The sequence below is a fragment of the Hibiscus syriacus genome, unplaced genomic scaffold (assembly GCF_006381635.1).
Source record: "Hibiscus syriacus cultivar Baekdansim isolate YM2019G1 unplaced genomic scaffold, ASM638163v2 tig00110983_pilon, whole genome shotgun sequence".
NCBI classification, from domain to species: domain Eukaryota; kingdom Viridiplantae; phylum Streptophyta; class Magnoliopsida; order Malvales; family Malvaceae; genus Hibiscus; species Hibiscus syriacus.
This window is the reverse complement of record NW_024062937.1, coordinates 108874-121645: the sequence shown is the minus strand read 5'-3', so window position 1 is coordinate 121645 and position 12772 is coordinate 108874. Positions and strand designations below refer to the sequence as shown.

General features: G+C 40.1%; 2 pseudogenes; one reads left to right on the top strand and one right to left on the bottom strand.

Annotated features, from left to right (window-relative positions):
* The first annotated feature begins 636 nt into the window (after nt 1-636).
* Nucleotides 637-7181, top strand: LOC120148637 (annotated as a pseudogene).
* A 370-nt stretch (nt 7182-7551) lies between these two features.
* LOC120148638 lies at nt 7552-9864 on the bottom strand (annotated as a pseudogene).
* Nucleotides 9865-12772: the final 2908 nt, after the last annotated feature.

The following is a 12772-nucleotide window of genomic DNA, read 5'->3' as shown; positions in this document are numbered from 1 at the left end:
ATTCTTTCAAGAAAAATGTATTATATATATAGTATTTAATAAAAAAATCATCTAAAATCATATAATATATATTTATAATATTATTTATTTAAAATAGATAAAAGGAAATAATTATTAAAAATTTATAATTTGAAGAACAAATCGAATAAAATACAAAACTAAAAGATTATTAAAAAAAATAAGTTTTTTTTTTTTTGTTTTAAAGTTGAACTTGTATTGCATTCTTCTATCGTTGAGGAGTATGTAATTAGATTTGATAAAAAAATGTACTTAAAATAAAACATAAATTAAAAAAAAATATGTAAATCAAAGATCAAATAATAAATTAATCAAATTATTTAATTTAAGTAAAAATATAGTTTTATTATAATTATTTAACTTTAAACTCAATTTTAGTTTAAATTCAAATTATAATTTGAGTAAAAAATAAAAAATTTGTTTTCTTTATGAATCTAATGCTGTTTTATTCATTTCTAACCCCAACAAATGTAAACAAGAAAAATCCCATGGTGATCTGAATTTTGAGGACCATGAGATGAGGTTATTAGATCGGTCCCTGACGGACAATACAGCCCCACAAAGGAAAGAAAAGTAGGAACATGTTTGACAGTTAAGTTTTTGAGCTCTCTTCACTTGCTGTTTTTCTCCGCGTGTTCCCTGGGCTGGGTATATGCTTCCACAATCTATTCTTATCCTCTTTTCTCTCAACTTCCCATTGTAATCAATGGCAACCACCACAAGAAGTCCTTCTTCCCTTCTCCTTCTTAACAACAATCGCAAAACTAACCATTTTATCTGCTCTTTTAACTCCAAAAAACCATCTCTTTTCCACCCTTTCCCTCCCCTAACTTTCTCTCTATCACTCTCCTCTTGTCCATCATTTATCACTCCACGCGTGTCCACCGCGCCTCTAGAGTACGCGCCACCCGCTCCGGAATCCAAAATTTCCATCTAGAAATCTCCCTCCTAAAAACTCTCCGCTCAAAGCTCTCGTCTTCCAAAACCCTGAAGCAGAAACTTAAAGTTCTCGACATTGATGACCAAGTCAACAAGTTTTTCAACACCCAAGGTTGTAAAATGTTTCTGGGTTCACTCAGTTTGGGTTTAAACCTGTCGTTTCTCATTAAATGCTTGATCGCAGCCGGTCAAGACCAGGTGCGCCACATGGGTTTTGGTTTCGAATAAAAGGGAATTCAGTGAAAAGTCCGGTGAAGACTGCGCTCTATTCGTTGGTCCAAATGATTCAGAAATGGTAATCGAACAATGGTCGAAACGATAGTGTTTTGGTTCATGATGAAACTCAGGTCTTTAAATACTTGTTGAAGGTTTTAGGAGAAGTTGAGGAGTTCTACGGTTGCATTGGTGGAATCATAGGGTAAGTTTTTCTAATTATTTTGGAATGTTATAAAGAGTTTTTAATTATAACTCTTTATTACAGATAACAGATAATGGTGCTTCAGCTCCTTGCCCAAAATTCACTTCAAATTCATACAACAATTCATGAATCAAAGGAATGCGGAAATTCATCCACCTACTGGATGTGACCTTTCTTCAAACACTGAATATGCATCTCAAGCAGCTTTATGGGGGATTGAGGTTAGTGTCAATGCTAGTTTCTTTGTTTAAGTACAAGTTTTGCTTGAATAATAAGATTTTATCTGTTTTAGGGTATGCCAGACTTGGGTGAATATATCCTTTGGGAGGCTCAGCTGATAGGCTCGCTTGGTATATTCCGAAACCGGTGAATGTCTTCCGGCCGTGATGCTTCCGTATTGTGGGAGGACATTGTTGGAAGGTCTTACAAGAGATCTTCAGGTATGTTATATTTATGGTTTTGGTTGTATTTTTCTTTTTCGTTTGTTTATGAATTGTTGCATAATTGCAAGGCTAGGGAGTTTCTGTATTTCAAGCTGTATGGTAAACAATGCATCACTCCGGTTGCGATCATGACATGTTCGGCTATGAACAACCACAAGCATATCACTTCACTTTGCGAAAGACTTGGATGATTTGGCGAGCCGGGAGAATTTTTGACTCTTTGAACAGGTTTGCAATTGAAACTATTAGGCGATCATTAGTAAATATCAGTGCTCATTACCAATTTGATGTCTAATTTGTCAGCCTCTAGTCCTGCTAAGTGCAGAAGACGGCAAATGGCTGGTCAGAAACCATTTTTGTCAGTACGCAAACTCGGTGATCATGGCATAATCTGGAAATTTGCTAACGACAAAGGTATCTTTCAATGGTTTTATGATCACAGAAGGAAAGGTGCTACTGTTCGGCAAGTCAGGTTAGGCATATTTACTATATTTCGAAACTTGTTCGCGTCAGGGGATATGTATTGGTTGCTGAATTTTAGAATCGCATCGCAGTGTTGCAGTAATGTCGTGGCTGCTACGGATGTGACCCTCTTGCATTGGCAAGGATCGTTTACATCATGCCTCATGGGAAGGTATGTTCATGGTAAGAAACACCAATATATTAAGGTGTTTTGCTAATCTTCTATTGTTCTGAATCCAGTTGTAACAGAAACTCGGGTTTGCGTCCTGCAAGAGGAACATTGGGGCTACAGAAGGAATCAATGTTCTAATCGAGGAGAGAATCTCGATGAGAAGTGGGGCATATGGTCTTTCATGCATTGAATACACCGAGTTCGATAAGTAGAACCACAAGTGGACCTCCTTCACCTAATAGGTACACTATTATGCTTGCTATTATCTGGTCTTGCGGTTATTACTTATCGTTTTTGAAACACTTAATTTCAAGCAATTAAGTCAGAAATCTCTCATTTTGTGTGTCAAGTTTGCATGCAGAGTTCCCAGCCAATACCAACATTCTTTATGGATTTACCTTCTGTCGAGTTAGTTGGATTGGCAAAAAATAAACGAAGTTTACCTGGCATAGTTTTTAATACAAAGAAGTTTATTGTATATACGGATTACTTTGGAAACAGGCACAAGTTCTTGGTATTATCTCTTTGCTTGGATAGCTAGTTTTTGTGCCATGTATGGATCGTGTTCCTCTTCAACATATTTGAAATTATTAATCAAAAAAGGATACCTAATAAACGAATGAAACTGACACGGATTCAAAGAGATAAAAATCGAATGCCTGCAAGCTCTTTTAGTTTTCTAAAACCAACCGTGTAACGCCACTTGGATTCCTTTACTGCAGTGTCTCCGGTGGCAGGCTGGAGTGCACTATGCAAAACATATCCATCTAGATGTTACAAGGATGTCGAAGGTATGGTATTAGTTGAGTTCAACTGTGACTTCTTGTTATTCATGCTTTATCATCTGGTTAACATCACGGTTATGTGTGTGTGTACAGATAAATTGGATACTTTTATTGTTTATAATGAACGGAGAAGGGTTACATCATCTGCTAAGAAGAAAGAAAACTGTGGACACATCGCTTCACCAGGTAGTTTTTTTTAATTCTTCATTCGCACCCTTGTTTTCTAGAAACATACTTACGTCTGATTTCATGTGCAGACTCCTGATGGTTCACTGTTGGGTATCATGTGGAATTCCTCTGATCTTCTTTCTCAATGTGATATTGATATTCCAGAGGTATTTCCCATATTGCCGGAATCTGTTTGAATCTAATGAGTTAGATTGTCGGTATATCTATTTATTATTTACTAAATTTTTTCGTTATGACGGGCAATATTTGTTAATCATGCAGGTTGAAAGTAATGACAAGTGTAGACTCTGACCGCCATTTCTCATCTTTCTTTTTCCGGTACTCGGACCATTTGGGAGGTCACAAGGCAGAAAGTAAGTGTATTCCAGATTTTGCAACTCAACTGCTACCTTTATTGCTTCTTTTGCATTCGGTGAAGTTGTTCTATGACCTAGTTGATAGACTAGCATAAATCCATCTCCGGAAACATTGCCGTTAACTTACAAAGTTCCAGCAATGAAAGCTTTAGCGTTAACCATATGGAGTAATAACATTGTTTTATTTTTATACTTTTACATCACGTGTTAGTGAGAGAAGCTGGAAACTATTCTCTCCTCCGACATTCAACTGTTGTCCACCGTCGTCGTCCGCCACCCACCGCCGCCGTCAGCAGTCCGCCTCCGCACTCCGACCACCGTTTTGATGCCGTTTTTACAGGGAGGATCGCCGGCCCACGGTGATTTCAAATCTGGCCTTAGATTCATGAAAATCATTCTATCGTCGCAGATCTTGACGAAGCCCTCTGCCGATTCTAGCCGCTTCCCGCCGTCCGTGCTCAATATCGTTGCACCACCGGACTCAGCGTCTTAATGCGACCAGAACCACCTTCCAAGTGTCGAGAATCGCTTCTATTCTCCATTTTCTTCCAGTGAACGGGTTCGGCAGAAAATTTATTCCATTTCCTCCTTTCTGTTTATTTCCAGACCTCTCCATGGAACCCCAACCCCCGTCTCAGCCCAGGCGACCTCGAAGGTCTGTTGCAACAGATGTGGTGGATGCTCGAAGGTCTGCTGCAACAGATGGTGTGGATGCATCCTCTGCGGGTCACCGTTCTGTTACTCCTTCAAGGTCTGCTGCAGTCGCTGTGCACCCCACTCGTACTCCCTCTGGACCAGACGAAGCAACTTTCCTTCTTCGCAAGGAAAACGTGAGGGAGAATGAAAAGGAGAGGACTAAGCTGCGGAAACGGAACAGGCGAGCCTTCACCAGACGTTTGCTGGCCGGTTTGAGGCAATACGGTAATTTCCATATTTCAGAGCGTTCTAATATGAACGTGTACTGGTCGCCTTGGCCCGTGAGGCAAGCTGGACAGTTGAGGCCGACGGTACTTCCTACAGGCCTCTTCTACACCCCAAATTAGCAAAGTTTAAGAGCGTTTTCAGCGAGCTCGGGTGATCGTCCTCTCCCAACCAAATCTATGAAAAGGTTCTGTTAAAGAACATTAGACTTTCAACCACCTGCTGTTAGGATTGAGACAGTGTATGTTTTCCTTCGCAAGGTGGATTATAGGATTGAGAAGATTTCGTCAGGGGGGCAACTCCCGTTCTTTCTGCTACTGATGTAGTTCACCATGGAACCAGGGAGTTAACAAAAGGAGTTTGCCAATGAAAAATCTTCTGAAGTAGTGAGAAGAGAAGCAACGGTTTTCAAAACCGGTGGAAGAAGCTCATACAAATGGTACTAATGTGTTATAGAATGGATGCGTCACGTTATTCATTGAGAACCTACCGAGAAGATCCATTTGAAGAGACTTAGATATATTTTGGCACACACGGACAAGTTATTGATGCCTTCATTCCCAAAAAAAGAGTTCGCTTTGGGTTTATTCGCTATCTACAATCGAGAAGCAAGGAAACGATTTCTTTGATGAATGGTAATCATTTTTGGCAGCAAAATTAAGTCTCTTTGGCTAATATAACCCCGAGTTTTTACTGGCGTAAGTCCTTGACAATTGTTCAAAGTAAGTCTGGGGAAGATATTTCGAGGAATAACACTGTGAAGTTGAGGTGTTGTGGATGAAGATAACTTCAGTGTTGAGTACTGTCTTGTGGGGTGGTGCAAGAACTTTATCAAAATTGGTAATCTTGCTAACCAGATTCAAGCCAAGGATTAGCTGGTTTTCACGCTAATAGAGCTGCTGAAATGTAGTTCTTATGATTTTTTGAAGACCATGATTCGTTGAGAAGCGTGAAGGATGATAAGTTAGAGACTCTAACAAATGGTTTTCAAGAGTGAAAACTTGGTCGGAGAGCCTAGTGGTGGAATGTCGTCATGTGTGGGTAGTTTGCGAAGATATTCCTTTTCACGCTTGGAATTGAGATACCTTCAAAACATTGCAACAAGTGGGGCAAGTTAATTGCAATCGAGCAGTTGTGAGTTTCCTACGTCTTTTGATAGCTAAAATCCAAATACTCACTAAGGCTCAAGGAGAATTGATGAGTTTTTGGAGTTGAAGGTTGGTGCTAATTTATTCAAATCTTGGTGCTGAAGTTGATCCTTTCTTCAAACCTGACTCTTGGGTCTCTGAAGATTGCAATGTCTCTTTAGAACTTGTTCTTCTAGTTGGGTCGTGATTGTCCTACAGATGTTTTCAGATGCGGTTTTTAGTTTGTGGTTGTAATTGTTGGTTTTTATTGCTTGTTATCTTTCATCTTGAAGTTTATCTTAGAAATAGGGTTATGGTCTTAGGGCTTTTTGTTTGAAGATGGAAGATTATTAGGTGATATGGTTTTTTGTAATGATGTATATTCCTCTTTGAGGGTTCGGTGCTACCACTTGTAATTGGTATTCTATTTAATAAAATATGAGGCACTCTTTTTTCCTTCCAATGTTCTTCAACATACTTCTAAGTATGTGGAAGAATACGAAGGGAGTTTTTAATGAGACCTCCAACTTCTATAAAAAAAAAGTAATAATATTGTTTTGTTTTCTCGGTTTAGTGGGGGATCCATCTCTAAGGGCTCGGAGATACAAGTCGAAGTAGCAGAGTTCTTGTGGAGAAACGTTCAGGTCCATACTATCTTGATAGACGGCTTCACTAATGCATGCTATTTCATTATCTTTTACACTGATACAGGTTTTTCCTCAGATCGAGGGGAGCATGAATATTGCGGCGGAAAACACCATGGCTCAACTAGGGCCGACGACAAAGGTGAACCAATATTACAACACGGGCACAGGTTTTGTATTGCATGCTTTTGTGAATCTTCAAAGATCAATAGTTATCAATTCTCAGGTTCAAGAGTGAGTTCATGTATGCAGGTGCGGAAGATGCAAGTTACATAATGTAAAGATACTGAATGACGGAATAGACTGGACTTTACCGGAAAAGTTTATTGGAAGCATGACTTTCATCGTTACGAGGCACTTAGGTCATAATACAAGGAAACGCCGAGTTTGAGACCAACGATGTTGCATACAGGTTATTTCTGATAACAATTATCCCGTTCTTGGTACTTCTCTTTAATGGTTTCATCTGTTCATACTTGGGTCGATTTTCCAGGTCAAAACTCCATTTTTGTTTTTCTTTTCGTTTCATGCAGGGAATCATGTATTTGAAGTCCCAGATGGCTACAAATTGAAGATTACTTCCGGAGATCCAGGTTTTTATCCCTCTAGCTACTGTAATCCGATTTTCCAAGCTTGCTGCTATGCTTATAGAATGAGCTCGATTTTGACACGATCTCAGGTTTAGCTGTTCAGTTGGACCCCATGCCACCAATCTGATGGATAGCGGTAGCTGGTTCTGGAAATACAATATCAATGGCACTCATATTTTCCTCGAATTGGTCGACTTGTAAAAATCATTGCCTTTCGTTATGTAGTCATGGTTCACGAATGCCGAGCTTCGACCACTATAGTTCACATTGGTTGAACATATAATGTAAGATGTTAACCTGTAAAAGTTATGTTAATATATCCGTGTATTCATTTCAATCTGCTTACCTTTTTTTTTTCTTTGAGAAAGTTTTGAAGAATCAAGATGATTTGAATCAAGCTATAGCTTTGAGATTCATTTACAGTAAATATGTTTTTCACGTTGTTCTTACGAAATCGACAAATTTACACTCTGAGAAGTTTGTGATGTTATCCGACAGGATTGTGAGATTGTGAGCAGCATCTGTTGAGTAATCTAAGCAGTGCATCGGCTTTTCTTCGAGCTTTTGGAGATCCATCAGCAACCAAGCTTTGTAGCGAAGGAATGCTTCGCGGATTTATCAAAGCCGCCTCGCGACTTCCTCTCCACTGTCTTTGCACAACCCAAGCAAAAGCGTTATCGAGTTCTCCTTCCCTTTGGCCGATCCGAATCTCAAGAGATCGATAAGAAGAGGCACCAAAGCTCTACTCTTTTAATATCTTCAAGCCCTTGAGGACAACTCAAGAGTAGAGTCAACACTCCCAAGGCATCATCTGTTATGCCTGCTTTGTCATCCATCAACAATTCAATCAGCAAAGGAACTGCCCCGGCAACCACAATGTTTGCTTTGTTAGTGCCTTGAAGTGCGAGATGGGATAATGCTGTTGCGGCATCCCTTTTTTCCGGTCATCGTTCCTTCTCTGAGGAGGCCAATGAGGGCCGGAATTGCTCGGGCATGAGCTCCGATGGCTACCTTGAAGTCATCTATCATCGACAGGCTAAAATTGCAGCTGCTGCATTCTCTCTTGCCTCCATGGTTTTTCCCAATTCCAACACTTCGACTATGTTGCCGATTGCTCCGGCTGCCATTATTAAGATTTTATTATTATCGAAATGGAAAGATTAAGCAAGGCAGTGACTGCATTTTCCTGATTCTCGGATCATTGGAAGTTAGCATCGTCACGAGAACGGTATAGCTCCTGCCTCTGCGATTATCCTTCGGTTATCCATCCCGGTTTTTCGCTAGCAACCTCAGCTCATATGCTGCCTGCCTTTGGATATCAAGGGAACCCATTGCTAACTTCCCGACCAAAAACTCGGCGGTCATTTTGACAGAATCAATGGCCACTTTCGTAGCAGAAATGTGATCAACGGTTTTCTCAGATGCTTTTTGCTTGCTATTAATCTCCGACTCTGATACATTCGATGAGCATTCTGTTATTGGAATATTGTTCTCTTGACACCATTGATGCACTAAGCTCTTGAGTGCATAGTTGGGTATGAGGGCCATATGAATCAACCTCTGCCCGCTTTTCGGACATGTATGGTGTCCGTTGTTGATCCATTGAGCTATTGAGTTCCGATCATATGTATGTCCCGACGCTACAATCACTGGATCTTTCATCCAATTGAGTGAGATCGGACAGCGAAACTCGTCAGGGATATTAAACACATTGATTGAGAAGACGAAGACTGATCAATATTTCTACTTGCGGAAACGCTAGACTGTTTGATGTCATCTTTCGCGCTTTCTTCATTAATAACCATGGATTTCGAATAAGAACGAGTGATAGGAGATTGTTTATGTTGGAAACAACCATCAATCCACCGTACCGGCCTGCTTTTGTGCTTCAGCCTCAAGCTTCGATATTTCCTCCTCGTAATCCAACGAGCCTCTCAGACCAATGCTGCTAAAAACATGTTTCACCGCTTTGAAGTCGATCGGACATCGATTGTTCTTATCATTGTTGTAAGCCATTAATCTGAGAAGCTCATCCCTTTGTTGAACCTCACTCGGATCGACGAATAATTCGACCCGTTTCACTTGCTTATGAAGAAGCTCCACCTGTTCTCTGATATCTGCAGTTACATTAAGCAACTCAAAGGCAAAATATCCAATGCCCGACCAATCTCCTTCACCAACACAAAGAACTGATTCGATGCTGTCTCTGTTTGAATCAGTCCCCAAAGGGAACTACCATCTTTGCAACCTTCCATCAACAATTTAACTCGACGGATCACCGAGAAAAGCTCGGTGAGACACAACACCGATGATGGAGGGAGTTGTGTGGTAGTAGCATAGTACTACTGCTGGTTTCCTTAATTTCTTCAAACAAAGATGTAAGAACTTGATCCTCCTTATCATTGTCGAAATGTTCCTTCCTTGTACAAATGGAAGCTTTTCGATTGAGGACACTTCATTGGACAAACGAATCAATGATTCCAACAAAGACCCGGATGGCAAAAACCAGAAGATCCCGTCATTGTTTTTAATCTTCCTCAACTCAACTCAATGAGGTGACTCGGTTTCTGTAATCATCGCCATGGTTTTCATTGTAAAAAAGGCTTTATTACAATCTTAGACGCAACTTGGGCTTTGACATAAAGAAATTATTAAACAAGTTGCCTGAAATTTTGACTGTTTCTGGTTGTACAATGAAGAAAAAGACAAGGTGGGTGCCAGAGGATGAAGTATGACTTACTAGGCTGCTGCCATTTGGAGGGTTCCCATGGTTTGAAGGGTTTGTTATATTCCCTTCCATTTTTATTATTCACAAACTCAATTATTTAACGAGGCTGCTCATTTCTTGTGTTTGTTAGCTAGCTTTTAAGATGGTGAAACTCTTGTATTAGTCCCTGTACTTAAACGTAAGTAGTGGATTTAGTCCATATACTCTAATTTGGTTACTTTGGTTCTAAGCCAAACAATGGTCATTAGGTTTAAATATATCCCAAGTCCCTAAACTATTTGAAATTTAAATTTGGTCAGTGTACAGAATAATAAGATATAGCTTTAAGGGTAGGAATACAATTCAACCCAAACAAAAATTGTAAAAGTAAAATTTATCATGCATTGTTTCTTCAAAGCCTTCTGTTGGTCAAGTTTGAAATCAATTCACACATGGAATGTGTAAGTCATAATTCGAATTATTTTAAAGTGGGATAAAGAATAAAACAAAAAGCCTCCAGTTTGGTTTGTAAATTTGGACCAAGTAATTCTGTAACCAAACTGATTCTGGAAGGACTCAATTTGGTTATAATATGAGTCAAATCAGACAGAACAATTACTTTAATTAATTTTCTCGTTTTACTTTTCCAACTGCTTTTTTTTATTGTGTTACTTTTTATTTGGTGAGTAAGAACACGAGAGACAAAATCTCGTCTCAAAATAATATCGACTATTATTGGGATTCGATCAACTATGTAATAAATGACATTTTATAATTATTTTAAGCAACAGTCGAAAGATCCTTAATAACAACATAATGGGGACTAAAAAAACCATAAAATCAAATTAAAATCAAAACTTACATCAGCTCCGAAGTATGGGAATTCTTTAGGGTTTTGTGAATGAGTGATGGTTTGAGGCCACCGGCCCTGGCGGCATTGGGGCAGTCTGGCCCACTGTTTGGAAGCCGATCGGGAGGGGAAGAGGAGGTTGGTTTGTAGATTGTTGGTTTCGGTGAGTCAGAATTAGGGTTGTTGATGACGTAGTTATGCATGCAATGGAGACGCTTGGGGAAGTGACTGATGCCCGTGCTATGAAGAATTGTGGGGCGGGAGAAGGGGCTGTGGATAAAGTTCCACTGGTGATGAATACTACCGGTAGTATGGGAGGTGGACAATCGTACGCGGATAGGCTAGTTGGGGAGAAGGTTTCGAATCGTTCTTTGTTCCCTGAATTATGCGAAGAAGAAGTGGTTATTCAAGATGGAGACGTAGTTGTCGATCGGAGAGGTACATATCCTATCATCCATTTTTCGGACCGTGTCCATGACTCTATTGATCATAATATGAGGAAGACGATCATTGTTCATCTCTTAGGGAATTCGATTGGCTATAGAGCGTTGTGGAACAAAATCGATACACTTTGGCTACCCCAAGGTCATTTCCAATTGATTGATCTGGATAACGACTATTTTTTGGTAAGGTTTGAATTGGAAGGTGATTACACGAAAGTATTAACGGAATGATCTTGGGTGGTGTTTGGAAGCTACTTAACAGTCCAACCGTGGAGTTGCAATTTTGGCACTGCGGAATCCGTCTCAGATTATTGCATGGATCCAACTTATGGGTCTACTGTATCGTTACTATAGTAAATCACTTTTTCGACTCTTGGCAGTTGAAATTGGCAAGGTAATTAAGATAGATTATAATACAGAGTTGAGGAGAGGGGGAAGTTTGCGAGGCTGGTTGTTGCAGTGGACCTGACTAAGCCCCTGCTGCCCTGCATAGGAATTGATGGTTTTGTGCAAATGACGAGGGATTGCAAAATATTTGTTTTCAGTGTGGTATTTATGGTTATTCGAATGAAGGGTGTAGTAGAACTCCGGCACCCCCGCCAACTACGAAGGTTTCCAATCTATCTGAAATGCAGGTCATGGTAGCACAACAGGAGAATGGGGAGGAGTTTTATGGCCCTTGGATGATAGCAGGCCAACCGGGTAAGTTTAGGTTTGATGTTTTATCTTCTTTGGCAGTTGAGAAAGGTGATGAGAACAGCAATCTGACTGTTAACAACTTGCCTTGCATAAGTGGTATAGGGGCTCATATATCTGTGGAGGCTCGGGGTAAGGCTCCTATTCTTGAGAATAGGTCAAATGTTGTAGGGCAGCGTGAAAGAGTGGGTTCGTCAAAGGACATCAGTGAAGCCTCGTTGAAGAATATCCCTAAAACGGGTATGGATTGACAGCCATTCAAGGAGATTACTAACCCAGCGAATATGCCTACTGTTATTGGACACATCTAGTTTTTGGCTCCAAACATCCGAGGTGGTACCCATATAGCGGTCAAGATTAATGATGGTACGATAGAGATACGTGTTGGTATTCGGGAGAGGGTGTCTCTGTTTAAACATGGAAATTCAAGTGGAAGTAAAGATGTGGGTAACAAAGGGTTGAGGGTGAAGAAAAATTGTCAGCTCAAGGCTCCTGGCCGTCCGCTTCTATCAGAATGGGTGCAGGCTGCCTCAAACCAGCTGGATAAGGAGAATTCTAAGGCTCCGGATCCTATGGTGCATGTTATTCAGGATATCGAATCCGGTCAGGATTTGATCGTGGCACAGGTGATGGTTCTGAACATGGTGGCGTAACGCTGGAGGGGGAGCACCTCTAATTTTTGTTTGAAGATTGTATAATGTTTAGATCTATGTTCTGGAACGGCCAGGGTGCTGCTAGCCCTGCATATTGTCGATATTTCTATCTTTTTATTTCACGTTTTAACCCCTCTTTGGTGGCCGTAAGGCTGATGAGGTGGTAAGTTCTCTTGAATATCCTAATTCCTTCTGGGTGGAGACACATGGATTTAGAGGAGGGATTTTGTAACACCCCAACCCGTATCCGACCGGATCCGAGTCCGAAGTGTCACATTAACTTTTCAAACAATCATTTTTACGAAATAATGAAGAATTTCAAATTTATTAAAATAATTAATTTTACAAAACATATCAGA